The sequence below is a fragment of the Microtus oregoni genome, unplaced genomic scaffold (assembly GCF_018167655.1).
Source record: "Microtus oregoni isolate MIOR12 unplaced genomic scaffold, Mior012 000052F_000, whole genome shotgun sequence".
Classification (NCBI taxonomy): Eukaryota; Metazoa; Chordata; class Mammalia; order Rodentia; family Cricetidae; genus Microtus; species Microtus oregoni.
In genome coordinates, this window is record NW_024543812.1 from 1,856,842 (window position 1) to 1,862,325 (window position 5,484).

The 5,484-nt window shown below is 37.6% G+C and overlaps 1 pseudogene; it reads left to right on the forward strand.

Annotated features, from left to right (window-relative positions):
- Nucleotides 1–620: 620 nt before the first annotated feature.
- Nucleotides 621–1,886, forward strand: LOC121437324 (annotated as a pseudogene).
- The last annotated feature ends 3,598 nt before the right edge of the window (nt 1,887–5,484 follow it).

Sequence of the window (5,484 nt, forward strand, 5' to 3'; positions counted from 1 at the left end):
AATTTATGACCTCCTTTTCTATAGATATTATTGTTCAAATATGAATATGATTATCAAATATAAATAATTGTCAAAATATAAATAACATGTACATATATATATATATCATATTTAATCCACTTAGCATTGCTTATACGTACATGTGGGTAGAGCCTGCCACTGTGCAATGAATAATCTGTGAATTCAACCCTGGAGAAAATGAATTCTTACTCCTTCAGCAGCCATTGACTATATGTAGATCTTTGTTTGGGGCTTTGAGACTACAAAATTTCCTTTATCCATATCTGCCTGTAGACTTGTACTGTGATTATGTATGTATTGTTTAGCAAATCATATTTTTCACGTTTTATGGGAGTCATATCCATCCCTATCATGTTTAGAAGACAGTAAATCTGGTCAGTCATTTGTCTATTATAATCTTGCTTACCTCTCTGCTGAAATGTCTTCTGAGAGTTAGGTCATGTAGTAAATATATCAGTTGTGTCTGACACACCCTTGGTCATTTATTCTCTTAACCTTTACAAGCTATGGATCTCTGAAGTATCCTTCTACATCAAAATGAAGTTCATTTGGTGAGATGTTGGAGCTGTACTTACTATGCTATAAGAATAGTATTTAGCATGAACCTTTTGTCCACAAAAGGCAGGCACCTGGGCTACAGTTGCAGCTCCTTCATCAAGACAAAACCTTCCAAGCATTTATCAGGCACTGATTCCATCAGCCACCAGAGTCCCATTGGATTGTTTGATGTCAGTGGTAACTTTGGCATGGCCCTGGGCACCTAAGCCAATGATTGGACTTGCCACCTCTGTTCACAGGTGAGGGGCTGGGAGAGACCCCACGACACAAGACCTGTGAGAACTGTTAGTGATACCATGGAAAAATTGACCATTAAGTACAAGTATATGTTGAAAACCATGCCCAAAGTCCTGTGGCTCATATGTAGGATTACCTCTTATGTGGCCTCCTGTGAGGCCTACAAGGCTTTCAGATTTAGAACGCTTCAAGAAAATATACGGTACTGTTTCCTGACCACCAGCAAATGTGAAATTACGAAACAAATGCCAAGTCCTTTCAGGTCGGCAACTTAGTGTATTTCTTCAAAGTGGGGATGCTTAAAGAAGATGTGTGCCTTTACCGAAGGCATGGAGGCCACTAGAAGTAAAAGTACTCAGAGAACAACCCATATCCAAGATCAAGGATTTCTCTACCTGATAAAAAGCTACTGACTAAGATAGTCCCATATCTTCTGGTGGCCAAGCCAAAGAAGTTTTATGCTATGCCTCCCATTTCTGGTATGCCAGTCTCCGTAAACTAGCAGATCCAGAGATCATGGTCATTATTAGCTATGCCAAGCACATCCTTAGTTTCTTAAACCTGTCACTGGGGAACCAGGTGGGCCTTCTGAAGAGTGCCTGTAGGGAGACTTTCATCTTAGATACACTGTACTTCTCATTGTCCTATGATGACAAGCTATTTTACTTGAAAAACTATATTATTGATAAGGAATACTCTTGCCTGACCAGGTTGATGGAACTTTACCAAGCTATCCTGCAGCTTGTGAGATGGTACAAGGAACTCAAGAAGGAAAATGAGGCATTCGTAACAATCAAGTCTCTGGCCCTGGCAATTGCCAAGTCAGATTCCATGTACATTGATGTCCTCGAGGCTATGCTGATATTTCAAAACCTGCTTTATGGGGCACTGCAAAGCTACAAACTGAGTCAGCACCATGAGAAGCCATAGAGGACAGAATAGCTGCTGCTGACACTGCCCCCTGCTGCAGAAGACAGCAACTAAGGCCATGAAACAGTTTTATACTGTAAACCCACAAGTTAAATTGTCCACACACAAACTTCCTGGAGATACTGAAGGCCAATGCATGACAGCCCAGCACACATACAAATGAACAGACCCATTTGGCGACCTCCACAGTCACCAGCCTCAATTTTCCCCATCTGCCTCCTCCTTGGAGCTGTAAGATGTCTTAGTCTTAACTCATTTCTATTCATCTGTGTACTGCCACGTGGCTGTGGCTTACCATCTAAAGTTTTGACATGTCTGAATCTGGCAGGTTCATGGCTTCTCTCTGACTCCACCTTTTTTTCTCCCAGCATTCAGTTTAGTTTTCCATGGATACCTAAGTTCTGCCCTGATATAGGTCTAAAGCAGTTTCTTTATTCATTAATGGTAATCATAGTATACAGAGGGAAATCCCACATCACTGGGGGGCAGCACATGGGGAGCTGGTGATTAGAGCGCTATAGGGAATGATCATTTACCACATTTTCCTTGTTGTTTTTATGTCTCAATGGGCCAGTGCTAAGGCTCTAGCCATGACTGACATCCCTTAGGGCTAGAGACTATCAAAGGAAGCATTCTTCCTCACCTAACAAAGGCAACACATTCATGTGCTACCCCTACATCTTCAAAACCTCATTGTACCCAGGTGGGCATAACTTCATAGCCAGTACCAAAGAAACTTAGATTGGGTGTTCCTGGAGGTGTTGATGCTACAGAGGTCTAGTTCTTTAAGGTCCCTGTGCCTTTTCCTGAGACTCTGTGCCTTCCCAATTCAACTGGATCTTCCTCTATCCTCTTTTTCCATTGCCCCAACATATAAGAGGAGACTGCTCATTTATTTCCTGGCCACTCAGACCTGAATAATCACACAAAACTATTTTAATTATAACACTGTTTGGCTAATAGCTTAAGTGTGTTTCTAGATGTGAGAGACATCTTAAATAAATCAATTTCTATTAATCTGTGTATCCGCAAAAGTCTGTAGCTTACTGGTAAGAACCCAGTGTCTGTCTCCTTCAGCAACTATATGGCATCTCCTTGACTCTACCTATTTTCTCTTTGTATCTGTCTTCAGATTTCCCACCTGGCTTTGCTCTGATAAGCCATCAGCTGAAACAGCTTTATTCATTAACCAATGGTAATAAAACATATTCACAGCATACAGAGGGAAATCACCAGCACACTCAGATCCCAGTTGGCATTCCTAACAGCCCAACAGTGGTCACTTCACCTCCAAGAAGTGTTTCCTCTGTTTCTTTTCATTAGCTCAACCAGCCTAGAGAAATAACTCCAGGGTATCAGCATGGGAACTCACTGGCTCAAAAGTTCTGGTTCAAGGTCCCCCTGCCAATTCTGTTCTCTCTTCCTCCTCTGAGACTTGTGGAAAGTTAATGGCCTGACCCTATCAGAGGGCACCTTCACTCACTGTAAAATCCCTCAGGCCAAACCTAACCTGCTTCCAATGATTCGGAGAGACAAGCAGATCTTACCTCTCCCTAGAATTCAAAGAAAGAAATGTGTAGCCCTATTTAGTTAAAAAAAATTTAAATAACAATGACCAACCCAGAAAGATGGTTTGTGGTGGAGTATAGACCTTTTGACCCTGGAGATAACAAATACCTGTCATTTGGATTAAAGGCCTGACAATAGAAGTAAATTAACTGATGCCTGATACTATGAACCAAAAACATCTAGACCCTAGAAAAGAAGCTACTACCATCAATTTTCTAAATTATACAGGTTATGACTATATACTAAATACATATTCTTTATATGGGAGGAGGGCTTTCCTTATTTATTAGATTACAGAACATGTGGGGCTGGATGTGAGAAACCCTCAGGTGATGTGGAAAAACACATAGAAGAAATACATGCACATAAGTAAGGAAGCACAAGAGACTGTCAGTATATATTCATTCAAGGAAATATGTCTTCAGTTCCCATTATCCTCTTGGGAGTAGATCAATGATGGGAGGAAAAGTCATGTCTTGTGTCAACAGAATTATGTTATTAAAATATTTAAATGCCATATTTGGTAGGTCTTTGGAGTATTTGAAGATTGTCCATCTAAATGGAATACATCTTTTTGCATCTAGAAAACCAAACTATCACAAATATAAGTATGACAAATATAGATGATTATTAACCTGTAATTCTTAATAACTTATAAAGCTTTAAAGTTACACAGTATAAAAATAATCTGTAAGCAGATGTACAATATTAGGATAATGACCTCAAAATTGTGACACTATACAAAAAAATCTGAATCAGAGGTAGAAATATATAATGCAATATCATAAAAGTATCCTTAATTTACATCAGTATACAAAATATTTTAAGCAGAAGTAGAAAGATACAAATGACAGATATAATTTTTAATTTTATCAATAAAATTAGCTTTAACAAAAAATTAATTTTACTTTTCTATAAATATAAAAAATTCATAGCATTGCAAATGATCTAAAACTGATAGTTGTTAATTTAGTTTATGAGTAGATACAATAATTTACCTTATTGTTCTAAGGAGCAGAAACAACTTTCAAAGGATTTTATCAGAAAAAAAGGTTTTTCTTTGCTTTGGTGGTTTGAGAGATAGTTAATGTGAATGGCCCCCATAATCTTGCATAATTGATTTTGAGTTGGTGAAATTGTTTGGGAAGAACTAGGAGGTGTGACCTTATTAGAAGAAGCATAACACTAAGACTGAGCTTTGAGGTGTCAAAAGACTTGCGTAATTTTCTTTCAGCTCCCTGTGCTTCCTGCTTGTGATTTGCACCTTAACTTCACCAAAATGAACTCTTAACCTCTGGATCTATAATCCTGATTAATGTTTTATAAAATTTTTAGTAATATTGTTTTATCACAGCAATAGAAAAACAACTAACATATTACCCATTTTTAGTTATTCTTTGAAAAACCCTCTGTTCAGATCCATGGCCCAAATTTTAAATGGGTCACTTGTTTTCTTGATTTTTGGTTTTTTGAGTCCTTTGTGTATTCTGGATATTAATCTTCTGTTGGATATATGGTTAGTAAAGATTCTCTCCCACTCTTTGAGCCTATTCTTAACTTGATTGTTTCTTTTGTTGGAAAGACTTTTAGTTTAATGAGGTACCATTTGTAAACTGTTGATCATAATTTCGGAACAAATGGAATCCAATTCAGAAAGTTCTTTCATACACCTGTACCTTGTAGGGCACTGTCCACATTTTCTTATAATAGTTTCTGTATTTCAGATTTTATATGGTGGCATTTTATCAATTTGGGGTTGACTTTTGTGCAGAGAGATAGGAAAATAATTTTATTTTTCTACTTGTAGACATCCTATTTTCAACACCATTTGTTTTTTCTCTAGTGCAGTGGATCTTCCTAATGCTGTTACCCTGTAATATACTTCCTCATTTTGTGGTGACTCCTAAACATAGAAATATTTTCATTGTTACTTCATAACTCTAATTTTGTTACTGTTAAAGATTGTAATGTAAATATTTTTCGAAATTAAGCATTGCCAAAGGGGCCATGACCCATAAGTTGAGAACCACTGCTTTAGAGCATTTTTGGCTTCATTATCAAATGCTCGATGGCTGTAATTAAACACACTAATATTTGGATCTTCTGTTCTGTTTCATTGATCTACCTGTCAGTTTGTATTCCAGTACCAGTGTTATTTTTATTACTGTG